General features: G+C 39.6%; 1 protein-coding gene across 1 annotated transcript in view; it reads left to right on the forward strand.

The window, feature by feature from the left end:
* The window catches only part of TEX12 (testis expressed 12), a 71330-nt gene that overhangs the window by 7252 nt on the left and 45936 nt on the right, over positions 1-18142 (forward strand). The window contains exon 2 of the mRNA XM_019653655.1: positions 16789-16936. The gene's annotated coding sequence lies outside the window, so the exon portion shown is untranslated. The remainder of the gene's footprint in view (positions 1-16788; positions 16937-18142) is intronic.

The raw sequence follows: 18142 nt of genomic DNA on the forward strand, positions 1-18142 counted from the left end.
CAGGCACGGTGTTTACTGTGTTTACTGCTATGTTTACAGTGTTTACTACTCCACCATCTTGGATCTCGCCATCAATGTTTTTTCATCTTTTTTCTTTAGCCTTTCCCTCCTTTTCTTAACTTATTTGACTAGAGAGTTTTAGATTACATTTGGATTTAATTTGGTTATATATTATTCTCAGGAACTTGACCCAGCTCTAAAACTAAAGTTGTTGCTATATGAATCTCATTGTATTTACATATTTCCTTGATGGGTAAAAGTTTTGTTACTGTTATATTTTCTGACAAAAATGTGTGTTTGTGTTTTGTATTTTTTCTTTGGTTTTTCAGCCATGCTTCCCAGTAAAAGAAATAAAGAAAAACATACAAACAAACAAACAATTGTGCTTCGTAGCCAAGTGAAACACAACAGAATCATAATTCCCCTTCAATAATAACAAACAGGACGATCTCCCCAAATCTTGTGAATCTTATATAATTTTTTTTATTCATTGTCAGGAAATACCTCCTTTTAGTATTACAATACCTACTAATCATTTAAATAGCTCTTTTTTTTTCTTGTGAAAAAATAAATAAGCAATTTTACAAATTTGGACTTCAGTATTAGCATTATGGCTATGAAACATCTCTAAGAGAACCTTAAAAGTTAAATGAAATTCACGTCTTATAATATAGAAATTTTCTGGTCATGTTTTACTTACCTAACTGAAGTGTGACACTTTTAAGGATGGGATCAGATACCTTTGTATTCCCACTCCTGAACTTGGCACACTTTCTAGCACATGCTAATTAGTCAGGAAAAAGTTGAATGAATGAATGTGTTATGGCTTTTGTAGCCTCTGTTTTTTTTGTTTTGTTTTATTTTTAAATCATCAAATGAGCAGTGCATACATATGTGGAAGGAGGTATTATAAACATAACTGATGCATTCTGCAGCTAGTGAATGATCAACAGATGCCCAACAATACTGTAACATTGTAAATAAATAGTTTTGGCAGTAGTAGTTGCTTCTGACAAAAAAAAACAACTAGACATTAAAAAGAAAAAAGCTAGACATAGTGGCCAAAGAATGCAGAAAAGTAAGATGATTTGTGCCCAGCTCTTAATTTATAAAAATGATTGAGTGAAAACATTGAGAGGTCAATGCTACTGAAAGAAAAGTTGCCCCAGAAATGAAAGGCATGCCATGCCATGCAGGGTCACAGGGGGAAGCACCAGTGTTAGGAGGCAGAAAGGAGCAAAGGAAAAGCATAGGCAATAGCCTCTGTTATGTTTTCTGCAGTAAAGGAAAGGCAGGGAAAGGCAAACAGTTTAGGACTGGATGGTTTGAATAATTCCAGCAGGCTTTGGTGCATAGGGCTGTCTCTAGTTGTTTGCTATCTGGCACAGAGTTGACTGAGGACAGGACAAATACTGGCTTTGTGTGTAAGAGCGAGATAACAGAGGTGGTTGGAGGTATGGACTTGGGATTGGTTGGTTTGCATAGGAAAGGTGGGCTCACCGACAACTTGTTTACTGTCTTAGGAACTATGTAGTCCTGAAGAGCAGTCTCTCACCAGTCAGCAAGTGCGACCTCTCCACCCCAAAGATGTCAAAACATCATAAAACATAGAAAATAAAAATATGATTAACACATAAGATTAGAGCTTCAAAGAAACGTTATGGCAAGCAAGAATATGAATGAGAAATTCTAACCTATACGCATTAATATGGTTCTGCTTTAGGTATTAATATTAAATCTGTATATTAACTTGGAAAACGTTGCTATCTTCACTATGTTTAGTCTTCTTGTCCATGAGTATTTTTTTTTTAAAGTTTTTTTTTGGGGAATTGGGGGGATGGGAACAGTGCTGGGGAATTGGGGGAAGGGGAACAGACAAGTTGCTGTCCTTTTGTTCTTCAGTCTAGTTGTGGAGGATGTTGCTTCACTGGCCCAAGTTGGCACCATCATTGTGCTCTTCCCGGGCGAGGCAGATCAGTCGCCGGTTTCTGGACGGCCGCTCACGGCAGCTGCTGGCCGCTCACGCTGGCTGCAGGCTACATACGGTAGCCCATGGCAACCCACTGCCACAGTGGCTGCAGCCTACGCTGTCACCGGCGACTCACAGCAGCCCAGCTCCAGGCTGAGCTGTCGTTCAGCATCTTAGCTGTGGAGGGCAGTGTCACTGGCCCTCATATGTGGGATCCGAACCGGGGCCCTCTGGCATCCCAAGCCAGTTCTTAACCATCGTGCCACTGGGCCGGCCCCATGAGTATTTTTTGATCTGTTATAGGGTTCCTTTATTTCTCAATAAGTTTTATCATTTTTCTCTGATAGCTTTTATTACCTAAATTAGATTATTCCCAATATGAGTATTCTTACTATTATAAGTGGAATTCTAAAAATTATGTTTTTTACACATATCACTTATATATTGAAATGAAATTATTTTATGACTATGTAAAGTTTTGCAGTTTTGCAAAATTACCTCATTATCTTGAATAGACCTTTAGTTTTAAAAACTTTTGGGGGGGTGGTGGATGGGGAAGTTGTTACTTCATGAGAGATGAAAAGTATAGCTATTGCATTGTTTTGTACACCTGAAACTAATAAAAAAATGTAAAAATACAACAAAAAAACTTTTGCTATAAAAATTTTAAAACTTACACAAGTACCCATCACCAAGCTTCAACAATTACCAAAATTCTCCTTATTTCTTCTATTTCTCCACTCCCACACATGCATGTCTTCTTCAATTCTACTTAAGATGCCAAACAATTTCCTATAATTTTTTTCTGGCTCCAGCGAAAAGTCATTCAAATGTATGTAAAGCTTCTGAATCTCTAGACTAGTGTTTCTTTTCCCCTGTTTTATTGTTTTGTTTTTAAGTAGTTTCCATATGATTTTCTTTTTTTGTTCTCAACTCTGAACACAGTGATTTCTATTTAGATTCAGCGTGTTACCAGGCAGAGTAAGTAAGGATTTCCTTTGGCTCCAGTGACATGATGGTTGAGTCGTCCTTTAAAATCTCTATCTGGAGGGCAGACTGATATGCATACATCCCAGCTTCGTTCCCAGTTTCGAGCAATTTCTCACTTAGTATGCTTTGCTCCGTTGAAGTCGCATCTCTCTCTTACTCCTATTGCCTGGTTCTCTACTAGTCTCAGCTAATTTAGTACATGAGGAATTGTGATTTTCAATAAATGCTCTCCTAGTAAGATTTTCCTTGCTTCTTCCCCTAACTGTAAGTCACACCAGGGCTTTACTCAAGGACTAGTTAATTTCCCCAAACTTTCTGCCCAGTTGTTTTTTGAGATTTATGTGATTGAAAGACAACAAAACAAGACAAACCACTAAAGTATGAATTTCTCTTTTGGGGGGAGGCATGGAATGGGTAACTTTCAGGAGAGGGAACATGGGCAAAAAGCAAGAAAACTGCTCTTTCTAGTGGAAATAGGGGATATTGTTGCTACTTCAGGACTAGCTTATCCAAATGTTTCCTGGCCTATCTCAATATTTCAAAAAAATACGAAAAATTTTTTTTTTTTTAGCTGAGCCATCCTGCTACCTGTTGGCAGCTCAGCAGCTGCTCAGCTCGGGCTGGACTCGAACCGCTGTTGCTCAGAGCTCAAACTCTTGAGTGAGCTCTTAACCAAGTGAGCCACTCGGCCGGCCCCCGAAGATTTTTTTAAAAATACCATACACTTAAAAGCAAAATAGGGGCCGGCCAAGTGGCTCAGTTGGTTAAGAGCTCGCTCAAGAGTTTGAGCTCTGAGCAACAGCAGTTTGATTCCTGGCCCAAGCTGAGCAGCCGCTGGGCAGCTGCTGAGCTGCCAACAGGTGGCAGGATGGCTCAGCTTAAAGAAAAAAGCAAAATAGGATGTTGTGAGTAAAGAAGGAAGTGGCACTTTCTATTGTCTACCAATTCTGCTTCTGGTCTTCATATTCTTCCCCTAAGCAGATGGATGTGACTGATGGCTGATGTTGAATTAATGGTGCTTCCTGAGCCATGAGTCAACCATATCAGTGGCTCTGCCAAGTTTGTGGCTAGGGTACCTCCTTCCCAGTCCCAAACTAGGACCATGACTGATTCCTCTTTCTCAAGGCTGTGACAGCAGAATTAGGGGGCTATTTGTCATTGGTTTACTTCTTCCTGTAACGTGGAGACTTAGAGAATTCAATAACTGTTTACTTAGCTTCTTTGTCTTACCTAATAAGTTTAGAAAATCAAAATATTCTTCTGGCCAGATCAGGGTCTAACCACACAGATTATCTTCGACTTGGTGTACATTTTAACCCAAATGTATTCAACATCTCACCTAAACACAATTAATATGACCTCTGTCTTTTTCTGAGATACGATGATCCTGATAATATTCTCTGGAAAATTTTCACTCATTCACTGACCCATATTTTTGTTTTTCCTCATTTCCCATCTTCCAAGGTAAAAGAAATGCAAACAGGAAGTTTTAAACAATCTCTTCTGGGGATATTGCCCAGTTTCCTATCAGGCGTAGAGCCTGAGTTTCTGAGTTGGTGGACACTAGTGCAGAGGTATGAAGTTTTAGTTTTAGGGTTCCTTTTCTTCTCTCTCTTCACATCAATTCATTCTTATATTTTGGTCATTTAAAATACTTTTAAAACCTCATTTTCTGTACTTTGTATCTTTTACAATGTTATCTAAAACCTTAATTGACATTAAGATATTAATCTTGCTTTTATAAGTGTGCATTTCACTTGATTCCCAGTGTTTGCTTGCATTCCTTCTACTGTGAAGGTGGGTACTTTAGTCTGTCAAATTTACTGACACCACTGTTTATTCATAATCACAATTCTTTGTTTATATCGTGCCTTATAGTTTGCAAAGAGATTTCACATACACCATTGTTCATTCATTCATATGTGAAAAAATACGTAAGTGTCTACTATGGACCAGGCACTGTGCTGGGCCCTGGGAATATAAAGATGAAAGGCAGCTCCTGATTTCCAGGAGTTCACAGACTCACTGAGGAGGCACATAAGACAGTAGATAGGATACTGTACTCAAAAGTAAACTTCTGAGAATGGTTTGGTTTCTAAATAGATTTTTTTTTAACTGGAAAGTGAATATATTGACTAATAGACACTGGAATTTTGTCCATTTGACAGTTTTATTGTACACGTGTGTGTGTGTGTATGTATGTGTGTATGTGTGTGTGTGTGTGTACACACATGTATGTGGATGAAAACTGAATAAATTGGTATTCTGGCTTATGAATTAGTCTCCTAAGAGCATGGCCAGAACTAAATCTCTACTGGTATCCGGATAAATGTAAGGATCTGATCCTTGAACTGAAGCTCATATCCTTGATGAAACCTGGTAATCCCACCAAGGCTCAGGCAAACAGGAGCCCCACCTGGTCAATCAGTTGTCCCCTCTTTACTTCTCAACATTGGTTAATAGTGCCAGATAATCCAAGGATTCCTGTAAAAGGTAAAACTTTTCTCCTTAGCTAGCATTCATGTTGTAACTCACACAGAAGGAATTGAGCTTTTTCCCATGCTGCTTTGTTAACTTTGGCATTATTCTAAGTGGAAATGGATTCTGATGGTGTAAGTATTATTTCCTGGGAAATAAACGTCTTAAATAGAGAAGTGAGTCAACAGAGCCCATGAAACTGAAGAACCAAGGTTAGTCACATGGGTAGTGAAGCTGCTTAATCTGAATATAACTTTCTCTTCAGATCATTTTTCTTGAAATTGGGTAGAAATCTCCACAATTCTTGCTCAATTTGGCAGCTGCAAGGACAAGCTAAGGCAATAGTACTCTGGCGATACTGTAGTGATATCTGTAGCTCTTTGAATAATCACAGTGCTAATCCATTTTAATTTGAACTTTCCCTGTATACGCTATTAGGAATATTGTAATATCCAATTAAAAGGAAAGATGATGAAGAAAAGGACTCAGAACCATAGCAAAAAACTAAATGCTGTTTTAACTCTAATTTGGGTGTTTTGGAATGAAGCAGTCCAGTGCTGTAAAAAAACAAAACAAAACAAGAGGCAGGTGAAGGGGGTCAGTGTGATTGCGTTTGAATGTCAATAAGACTAGTTAGTAGTTTAATTACCATCTCATGTTTTTAAAGTCCATTTCTAAAATTTACCTTTATTTATTCCCTGATTGCAAAGGAAAAATAAATTTTAATTTCAAACCTGAATTTTTGCATTGAGAACACAGGTTATTTCTCAAGTTCTAAGCTAATTGATTCTAAGTGTTGTTGGATGCCTGCCTGCTAAGGCAGAACTTTAAGATGATGCTGGTTCTTGACTTTTAAGTGGAGGCAGAAAATCACTCATGGCCGAAATTACCCAAAGAAATCACTTGATTGGCCTTTCCTGACTATGGAATTGTGACTTTTTTGTGACTTTTTCTCCATTGCCCGAGGAGAAATCTTCCCTTCCCTCTTGCAATTTCATTAATGTGCATGGCTTCGAAGAGGAGGTGGTAATTTTTTACAAGGAATTCAGGAATCTGAGTTGAAAGGATAGGTTCTAAGAGTCCAATCTGTTGTTCCAACATTCAAGGTTAGGGAGCTTAGCAGGAAGGAAACTGTTGAAGACTCGGTGGCAGGTAAGGCCAGGTGTTCCAGTTCTCTGCTGTGAAATGACCATGATGGCTGGAGATGGGACCAGTGAGCTGGCCAAGTGAGGAGAAGGGCACAGCACTTAGTCTGTGAGGTGGCCAGTGCTGGAACTGGCCTCACCTAGCTTTCTTGGGACAGACTCACTTTCTGGGGAAGCAGCTGGGTCAAAAGATCTGTCATCTTGAAAACCCCTAACTGAACTTCATAGTGAGGCATGAGCTTGCCCGCTCTCAAGGAGCTCTTTAGTCTAGACATAGCAAATGGAAATGGAAAGTCCCTCATCTGTTCCTCAGGGCATCTGTGACACTAGCTCCTAGAGTGACCCTTCCAGGAACAACTTTTCTAGTGGCGATGTAAGCATTTTTCAGCTGCAAATATCAAGTGGGCTTGAGCGTCTCCTTCCCCCTTTGGACACCATACTGACACAGGGCGCCTGCACACTTAGGGGAAGCAGAAGGCCTTGAGGAGACAGAACTGGACTTAGGCTTGGGGCGCTGAGCATTCCATTTTGGGAGGAGGGTATTGTTCACACCTCCAAGTGTGGGGTTGGGTACTGCAGTTACATACAAGGGCAAACAAACATTTAAAATAAGAGGCTTAATTCTTTCTCTGTGAAAAATAAAGGAAGAGATGCCCCCCTTTTTCTTAGAGCATTTACTTTAAAAAACTTGTAAGATCTTTAGCCGGCTCATTGAAGTATGTGCAAATACTTCTAAATGTTAAATAACCGTTTTTGCCAGCTTTTTGACTCAGGAATGGCTTTCTCAAGGACCTGAGGACCATCCCTTTGAAATGTAAACATTCAAGAAAGATAGTGCCTTGATCTCCCAGTTTCTTTGGGTGGGGAGGAGCCTAACTTCTGTAAGCACCTGGCTCCCACTTGCAAAACTACCTCCTGGCATTAACATACAGGTTTATTTTTTCCTTATATTATCATGTCCTTTTCCTTGAGGACTAGTTATTGCTTGAGAACAGTTGTGTAGTGGGATGTATCTGCTTAACTACATATGTATAAATAACACAGATTTCTTTCCGTCTTTGCAATTTCTTATTTGGATTGCCTGGGATGTGCATCACATTCTTGTTCAATGCTTATTCAATAAAAAAAACTGTTTTCTTTCTCTTCCTTTGTGAAGCGGTTTTCTGGGTTGGGTGAAAAATTTGTCTTGAATTATATTTCTCAACACACACTAATGCCACAGCCCAAGAGAACACAGATATGAAAAAAGAAAAGTTTACATCTAAATTGACTCCCCCAGAAGACCTGACTTCTAATTTATTCCCCTTGGACTTTACAAGAGAACTGCCTTATCGTTTTTTCCCTTGTCTCTTTCATTCCCCTCAGTTTCTCCCACTTTCTTATATTGCCTGTTTCTCTTTTATCCTATTGAAAGATAACTTGCAAAATAATCCTAGTGATTACTCATACAGATATAAAAATAAGCACACATTAAAGATTTTATTCTACTCATTAATCAGTGAGGGAACCAGGAAGAGGTTACAACTGTTTCAAAAGAGAATCCAAAGAACAGACCATTTTTAGATCAAGAATATTGAAATAAATATGCAAATGATGGCAAAACTGGTTTTCCAGAAGGGAGGAGGGAAGGCAATTGCTCTTCCACTGGACAGGACAGAACTTGCATGTATATAGACATGCATTATTTTGTGTTGCTTTAAGTTATGTGTAACTTACAGAGTGGTAAAATAGCTCCCATAGAATTGGAATCAGATAACCGGAATCTCCTTAAGACCATCAATGGATGAATGAATAAAGAAAATGTGGTATGTGTGTATAATGGAATATTCTTCAGCCATAAAATGGAATGAAATCTTGCCATTTGTGACAGCATGGATGGACCTTGAAGGCATTTTGCTAAGTGAAATAACTCAGACAGAGAAAGACAAATACCATATGGTCTCTCTCACCTGTATGTGGAATTTATAACAACAACAAAACAACCAAGCTCAAAGATAGAGAACACATTACTGGAGAGTGGGGAGGGTGGGAGAAATGGGTGAAGGGGGTCAAACTTCCAGTTATAAAATAAATAGGTCATGGGGATACAACATACAACATGGTGACTAGAGTTAATAATACTGTGTTATATATTTGAAAGTTACTAAGAGAGTAGATTTTTCTTTTATTTAATTTTTTTAGGGCGACAGGACCAACAATCACCAGCTGCCCAAATACCAAAAAATTATGCTTCCGAAATCTCTTTTTTTTTTTTTTTTTAAGCTGAGCCATCCTGCCACCTGTTGGCAGCTCAGCAGCAGCTCAGCTCGGGCTGGGAATTGAACTAACGACGCTGTTGCTTAGAGCTCGCACTCTTGAGCGAATGCTTCCGAAATCTCTTGATGTCGATTCTGCACGCAGAGCACAAGCTGCCCTGCATGTGCCTCTCACTACAGAAGCCCTTTTTAAGAGAGCAGATCTTAAAAGTTCTCATCACAAGAAAAATATTCTGTAACTATGTATGGTGATGGATATTTAGACTTATTGTGGTGATCATTTTGCTATACAAATATCAAATTATTATGTTTTACTCCTGAAACTTATTTATTAGTTATACCTCAATAAAAAGACGATGCAGTTCTTCACTGAACACAAATTTTCCTCTACAGTCTTTTTCTTCTTACTGTAAAAAAAATAAAACACATGTTATTATACTTTCGAGAAGTTGGCAGTATGTAGTAATTGTTTCCTCTTTTTCTCTACTAAAACAAGTCTCTTACATTAAGTCTGATTAAAAGTCACTTGTTCTTGGAAGAATTCACTGATTATCCTTACCTGGCTTGGCTCTCCTGTTATTACATCATCATTAATAAACATTTTTGTGTTTAATATGCTGTTGCTGTGTCTGACACTTATTGTCAGTATAAATAATTATAAGTCTGTAAGGCCATAAATAACTGCAATAGTTATTAGGATTATTAGTAAAGGTAAAAAAAAAATTAAACAATTGCTTTTCTCCAATTGCAAGATGCCAAATAACCTGCCTGACTAATTAAAAACAAAGAAACAAATCAGTTTTAAAAGCTGAATTTACTAAATGGATGGATGATTTTGGCTTACTGTAGACACAGTATGCAGTGTCTTTTTTGTTTATTTGCTTTTTAACATTTTTCAAATATATTTGTTTTGTTTTCTTTTATAGAAAGTCATATTTATTAAAAGCAGGCACTATATCTGGTTCATCTTTGATGTCAGCACCTCGTACAATGCCTGGCACATTGTTGGTGCTTAATAATATCTACCAAATGATTAGCTCTCTGGCTCTAAATTTCTTGAGAGCAAGGACCTTTCCTGTTATCTCTCAGGCATGCTCAGTAGATATTGGCTTGAGTGCCTCTACTAAGGCCTCAATTAGTCTATTCATTTTGAACCTCATTTTTGTTCTGTCCTTGGGGCCCAGGCATGTCCAATAAATAGTGTCGTGGTTAATGGGAAAACCTGTGGCATCATAGAAAAAGCACTGGATTGACTAAGGGCCAGGAGGTCTGGCACTACAAGGGACTAGTGAGTGATCCTTGGGCAAAATATTTCACTTCTTGAGCTTCCATCATTTATTTCCTCTGCACCTCAGTTTACATTTCTGTGCTATAGGAATAAGAGCCTCTCTCTATTTTCTATTTTTTGATTGGGGCATTGTGATTATAAACAAGATCTATATATTGAATTCTATGGAAGCAATTAAAAGACCTGGAAAAATATGAGCCACAGTTTAAGTTTTGGTCTCAAATAATGTTTAAAGTCACAGGCAGGTATGTTGGTTGTGTATGTCATTATGAATACACATACGGTAGGTTTATCTCTCAGTTGCTTTAAGGATTGAAGTTACACTTCCTTTGTAGTCATTATTTCAAACATGCGGCAATTCAATAATCAATATCAGGCCTGTCTGGAGGCCTTTTTGAAGACCTCTGTCTGTATGTGATGTTGCCTATGGACAACTCCATTGTAAGTGTAGCGGGACAGGTTTTTGTAGAGAAAGCAGACAGTAAATGAACTATACCCTCCAGGTATTCTGCTTGCTTGAGAGGTAAGGTCGGATGAGTCAGGTGTCTGTTAGCACAGTGATGTCAGACCCAAACCCAGGGATCATCCTGGGTTCCTTCCTACTCTTATACTCCAATCCACCAGCAATTCCTGCTGCCTCTCCTCCAAAACACACATGAAACGCAATTCTCTGTCTCCACTGCTATATCCTCACCCACTAGCATCATCCCTACCTGGGGTAGTGCATTGTCATCTGTCTCCCTGCTTCCACCGTTACCCATTAAAGTCCATTGTCCTCCTAGTGGCCTGAATGATTTTTTAAAAACATAACTAGATCACACCCTTCCTGCTTAAAGCCCTCCATTAGCATTTAGATAAAATCCACACTTCTCTGACCAAGCCCCAACTACCTCTCCTACCCCATCCATGGCCACTCTCCCTTCTGCCAACTCTCCACCCACAGTGGCCTCTTTCTTTGCCTCATGCACCCCAAGCTTAATCCAGCCTCAGGGATTTTGTACTAGCTGTTTTCTTTGACTAGAATGTATTTCCTCATAATCTTAGCATGGGAAGAACCTCTGTCATGGCATTCAGATCTTAATTTAACCGTCTCCTCTTCATAGAGATTCTGAATTCTCCACATAACAATTTTCATTATCTGATATTTTGATCTTTAAGAAAATTAGTCTCAGGGCAGCCAGGTGGCTCAGTTGGTTAGAGCATGAGCTCTGAGCAACAGGGTTACCGGTTCGATTTTCACATGGGCCAATGAGCTGTGCCCTCCATAACTAGACTGAAGACAACAACTTGAGCTGAGCTGCTGCTGAGCTGCTGGTGGGTGGCCGGATGGCTCAGCTGGTTAGAGCGCACGCTCTTAACAACAAGGTTGCAGGTTTGACTCCCTCATGGGATGGTGGGCTGCACTCCCCACAACTAGATTGAAAATGACGACTGAACTTGAAGCTGAGCTGTGCCCTCCACAACTAAGATTGAAAGACAACAACTTGACTTGGAGCTGATGGATCCTGGGAAAAACACACTGTTCCCCAATAAAGTTAAAAAAAAGAAAGAAAGAAAAATTAGCCTCATTTCCCCTCTACTAGAATGTAAGCTTCTGGGAACATGGATATGTCTGTCTTATTTGCTGAATTGTTAGTACCTATAAAAGATTTTAGCTCATAATGGGCACTCCATAAACTTTTATTGATGCATGAAAGGCCCTCAGTTCTTGTTAAGTTGGTTTGTCTTCCTCTACTTGTGGGTGAAACTAACATGTGAACTTCAAGGATGTAACATGTGGCTTCCAACCTTGATGAGCTGGCTGGAAAGCACTGAGGTGAGGTGGTAAGATGGCAGATCAAAGACTGATAGACTACAAAGATGCGAAAGGGCCAGGAAAACAGGCGGTTGTCTTCATGGAACGACTAACTGACGAAGCTTGTGAGTTTGGCAGGCAGCCCAGGCTTAATCACGACGTAGTGGAGTAGGCAGACTCTGCCCTACTCCCCAACACTTCAGGTTGTTTTTGCTTCCTTAAGCAATTTATGAGCACCTGCCATAGCCTACCCCAGTCTTTGGAGCCTCTGCATTAGGAACTCAGTTTGTGGATATCGGTATGGTTAAATGAAATAATATCTGGCACATAATAGGCATTCAGTAGGGTGGGGTTTCATTACCCTTTGCCTGGATATAACCACCCCTGTCAGGATTCCAGGAAGGAAGGGTGAATGAAACCTTTGTGATATCGGAAGGTTGAGGTGTCAACAGGTGGGAAAGGAATGCGGACCAGCCAGGGCCGCTGTGTTAGTTTTGTATGTTGTCCGCCACCTGCGCAGCTCTCCTCAGTGCCCTGGGTCCAGCAGGTGTTGGTGTTCTTCTTCTACAGTAAGTATTTGAACATGTCAGATGCTGAGGCTACTAGCTACTGCTGAGTGATGGGCAAAATCAAAAGTCTACCCCTCTCAGAAAGCTGAGGCCTAGCGTTCTTAAGACGTCTGAGAAGTTAGAAGTTTGTGTATTTGATCAACTGACCTGATCCGTCTGTAACAAGGTATTATGTTCCAGAATGTGTGCTTTCTCCTTCTTCATTCACTCATATGTTCATACATTGAGTACCTGCTATGTGCCAGGTTCTGCACTAGGTGCTTAGGATATATTAGTGAATAAAACAAGCAAAGGTCTTTGCCCTCATGGAGGCAACATTTCATTGAGGAATCTGACAATAAATAATAACATAGTGTATACATTAATTATATTAGAAGGTGATGGGTCTATAGATGAAAGTAATGCAGTGTAAGGGGCATCAGTAGTGTCTGGAGGTGGGATCAGGCAGGTTATGGTATTAAACAGAATAGCCAGGGAAGCCTCATTGAGAAAGAGAGATTTCATCAAAGTCTTGAAGGAGTTGAGGAATTAGTCAATGAATAGCTGGGGAGAGAATTCCAGGCAGAGAAAACAAGTAGACTCTAAGGTGGAAGTATGATTGATGTGTTCGAGGAGCAAAATGGCCAGTGCGGCTGGTGCAGATAGAATGAGAACAGAAGTAGGAGACAAAATCCGAGAGTTAAGTGGGGACCAGATGCTATAGGGCCTTGTAAGCCATTATAAGGACTTTGGCTTTTACTCTGATGGAATGGGGAGCCTGTGCAGAATTTAGAACAGAGATGTTTTCAAAAGGACCTGCTATGTTGAGGATAGATTGTAGGGAAGCCAAGGGCTGGAGCTTAGGACCAAGTGGGAAGTTGTTGCAGTAACACAGGTGAGAAATATGTAGCTCAGATCAGGGGGGTAGCAGTGGAAATGCTGAGAAGTGATTGAATTCTCTGTAGATTTTAAAGAGACCTAACTTCATTTCCTGATAGATTAGAAGTGGGGTTTAGAGAAAAAGAGGCATCAAGGGATACTTAAAGGTGTTTGGCTTGAACAACTAGGATAGAGTTCCCATCAACTAATATGCGAATAAGTGTGAGTGGAACAGGTTTTGGGGATGGGGAGAGGGGAATTCAACAAAAATTGGACTGAACTGTAGATACAAGCAAAAACTTGAATGAATCACAAAGACATTTTATTGAATGGAAAAAGCCAGTCCAAAGCATTTACATAGTATGTGATTCCATTTCTATGACATTTTGGGAAAGATAAAACTATATGGAAGACGAACAAATCCATATTTTCCAGGGCTTAGGGTTGAGAGGTGGATTTGACTACAAAGGAACAGCATGAGGGGAATTTGGTTGTGATTAACTATTCTGTATCTTGTGTTACTAGTTTCACGAATGTATACCTGTTAAAATTCATAAACTACACACCAAAGCAAAGTTAATTTTATAGTATGTCAATTTAAAATTAACATATTAACATCAAAAATATTATGTAAGTGTTTTTATTAATATTATAAGAATTAATTATTTATCTGACAATAAATTGAGTTTTTTATTATTTATCTGGAAATTAATATTATTTATATATAGTAACATTTGTGGAACTTGTCAGCTTTTAAAAGTTAGAATTTGACTTCTTTTCTTATTCTAAATAAGTGTTCATTTTTGCACCTGATTTTTGTTTATAATGTTGTATTGTTATTCTTAAAGAGGCTGTTCAATTGGATAGGCCTCAGGCCCCCACAAAACCAGAATCTGTTCCTGCAGTGCTGGAACGGGCATCAGACTGGAGACCCTGTGCAGGAGGAAGTTCACTATTGGTCTATACTTCTCCACTTGCTAGGGACTGTACCCTAATCAGCCAGTGGTTATATAAAAGTTCACTGTCAACTACTGTGGGTGCAGAAGGTAGATTTAGGGGGTACTCTTGGACATTAGGACCCTAGAGGCAGAGCTCTGTGAGGACAGGTGCAATGACAGCACAGGCAGGAAGGCAGGGTTTAGTGGTGACAGCAGCAGAGATGCCTGAGGGCACCATACAACTTCCATTTCTAGGAGGAGTCTGCCTTGGCTGTGCCACAGAAGTACCCCTCAAGGACTTCAACCACAAAGTGTGGTCTGGAGGACATTTAGGTGTATGGTGACAAATATAAATGGAGGAAACTGCTAGAATGATTTACATTTTAGACAAGTAAAGCGTGAGGCATCCAGGTACTGTTGAGCAGAGAGTTGAATATATGAGTCTGTAGTTCAGGAGTTCTGGGTTTCAAATATAAATTTGAAAGTCAATATTGATATGGTATTAATTTCTGATTCCGATCTTACTCTGAGCACTGCCTTGTGATGAATCTCTCTTTCCTTTCTGTTTTTTTTTTCTGCCATTCTTTGGCCTTCACTCCTCAGCTCACCAACAATTCAGCCAAGGAAAGGAAGAGGAACCCAGAGGGGACACAATTGATTTGGAGGTACAGGATGAGCTGGCTACCTTCCTACAGCTAGTACCCGCTCTCCTTCCCTAACTAGGAAAGGAAACATCAGGGCAAAGGAGGAGGTAAAGGTGGGAGAGGAACCAATGAGAACTTGCTTGTTGATTAGGTCATGGAAACCTGAATTCCCACCAGACTGAGTTCTAGGGACGGGGTATTGGTTGACACCCCCACCAATAGACACAGATTGCTTTGTGAAATATAAGAGTAGAGGGGATCTATGCTCCCGTCTTCTGGCTTGAGCCCTAGGACACAGCAAGACAGAAAGAAAAAAAAAATGGTTATGTGGTATATCCAGTAAATAAGGCCTGAAAAACCTCTCAGAATTCTCTGATCTCCAGTGGGTCCAGAAAAACCAATATACCCAGGAGAGTCACTGAAGTAGGCTAGCTTCATTAGAATGCTTGTGTATGAAGTAATAAAGAAAAATCCAATTCAAATGGATTTAAACAATAAATGGATTTTATTGGCTCAGTAATAAAACTCAGAGATGGGAGTATTTTGATCAGGTACTGGCTCCATTGCTGTTTTCTTATGAGTGTTATTAATAGCTTTGTCCTCAGGCTGGCTTCCTTCATGATAGCAAAATGGTTCTATCAGTTCCAGGTCTCACTCCTTCCTGTTCAGAAAGGGAGCTTCTTTTCCTCATCATGAAAAATTATTCCTGGGCTTCAGTTTGCACCAACCTCAGTCACATGCTTACCCCTAAAAGAACCACTGTGACTAAGGACTTACCATTAAGGCAAGAAGGGTGGGATTATTCCTGAGCCAATCAGGACTCACCAGTGGAACTGGTTGGGAGGGGTGGTGGTTTATCTCAGTGTCACTCCAATCACACTACACATGGAGAGGGATCACATGGATCCTGGAGCAGCAACCAATCATGTCAACCATGTAGGTGGAGAGAGCCATATTCCTAAAAGGGCTTTGTGGACAGGAGTGAGGGCCTGCTCAACAGCAAGTGTGTGGACAGTTGGTCAGGAACCAAAAGGGAGTGACGGACATCTCCGCAGATGTCAGAATCTGTGATAATCACTGAGGGCTAGGTTCCCTTGACACTCTGCTGTTATTCACTCTGTGGAAGTTAAATACAACTTTGGAGAAAGAGGGGCACCCAGCACTGACTACAGTTAAGTTTCTACTACCTCAGCTTTGTGAGAACCTGGAGTAGAAATTAAAATATAGAAAATAAAGTTGCATTTATTACCCATCAGAGTTTAAAGACTAAGACTTATGCCTGCTATGTCAGTTAGCGCTCTGACCTTCAGAGATAACTTCCAACAAATCCATGTTCATATGCTAAGAGGAGAGTGTCCTTCCTCAGTTTTGAGTATTGAAATTCTTTTCGTCCTTCAAGGCTTAGCTTCTTCTGTGAAAGCTTCCCCAACCAGCCAACCAGAGGCCCTCCTCTCCTCTGTGCTTTGCTTTTATCCCTCTTGTTGTCATGCACCTTTGAAAGGCCCAAGGCTCTGTCTGATGTGTGCCTCTAGTTTTAAAAAGCATTGTGTTCAGAATATGGTATCTGATAGCTTCCTGGAAATAGCTCTACCTGTTTTTGATATTTCTGATATCCAGATATTTCTGGAAATATCTCCAACAAAAATATCTTTTTTTTTTTTTGCCACATGGTTAAAAAAAAAAAAAAGGAGCTAATGATTCTAAAAATATCTTGCAGACTATCTTGCATTCTTAGAGCCAGAAGGTGAAAGTGTTTCCTTTGTAGGTCAATTGAGGAGCTCTTTGGGGGGTAGGTGGAGTTTTATGGCATCTTTTTGATGATTTTCAGTGCCTATACATTTGGCTGTTTTTTTTTCTAGATTCCTGAGTTAAGCTCTGTGAGATAGACTTAATTTACGTCCTAGACAAAAAACAGTGTCCACTCATGGGCATGAGGGCCCATCCACAAGCAAACCCATGACCACTGGAAGAAAAGTCAAAGGCTGAATTTTGAGCATGCCTTCAAATGTGAGTAGAAAATTTTGTTCTGCTATATGGGTTTTGTGGGTCCAGAAACAATTATAAATAGATTTAGCAAACTTGCGGACTGTGAGTTGCAATTTTGTGGACTAGGTGAAATTGGATCTTTTGTGCAACAAAATCAAGTGTTTAAAATTTAGATAACGACAAGCAAAACGAAACAGGCTTATATGACCTGACATTTTCTTTTCAACTATAAAGCAATGTGTTGAGAGAAGTTAGGGGAAAAGCTACGTATGTATAAGAGCCGGAAAGAATGTTTTTATTTTTTCAGAGTGAGCAATGGGTTTACACACTGCATGAAAAGAAATTACCTAAAACAGGGTGGATTTAGTTCTTGTAGGAAGGAAAGGACCTGTTTCTCTCTGACAGGTGATGTGTGCATGTGTGCGTGCATGAGAGTGCAGGTGTAGTGGATGGTCAAGTGCATGAAGTGTAAGAAGGGAAATAATACTTATTAGCTACCATGTTCCAGTGCCAGATACTACTGAGAACTTTACATTGTCTCACTTAATTTGTACTCTACTCTATGAAGCAGCTGTTTCTTTTCATTCCCATTTTATATGTGAGGAAAATGAGCCTCAGAGAGATGAGTCCACAGCACACATCTCCTGTGATGTGTGTTTTGGTTATGGGACAAGTCTTGGGTTATGAGATAAGGTTCAAACAAGGTTGCATGTCTCCAAAACACATTCTCCTGATTTCATCACATCATGCTACCTCTTGAAATATGCACATTACATTTTCAGGAGTCAAAATATAAGGAAGCAAGACCAAAGGAGTTTAGAAAACAAAGGGGCAGGACTCAATCCTTCGGTTTCTTAAGCCTGACAAGGCCCAAGACAACTAAGCTGTTCTTAGATACATTATGTTCTGTATTAATCATTATTTTTTATTTTATAAAAAAGTTTAAGAATGTCAGATTTACTGAAAGAAGGCTTAAAGATAAGATGATTAGCACACGATCGGATTTAATTTTCTAAGACTCAGGCCTGTGGCAAACTGATTTTAGCTTCTAGCCAATTGAAAAAGTGGTCAAATTCTTCATGGACAGTGTAGATGCCTCACCACTGTGCTGTACACCTGAAGCTGAAGCTGAATAATAATGAATGTCAACTATAATTTTATATATATATATATATATATTCACAGGATGTGGAGTACAGCATAGGGGATACAGTCAATGGAATTGTA

This window comes from Hipposideros armiger, unplaced genomic scaffold, assembly GCF_001890085.2.
Source record: "Hipposideros armiger isolate ML-2016 unplaced genomic scaffold, ASM189008v1 scaffold_204, whole genome shotgun sequence".
NCBI classification, from domain to species: Eukaryota; Metazoa; Chordata; class Mammalia; order Chiroptera; family Hipposideridae; genus Hipposideros; species Hipposideros armiger.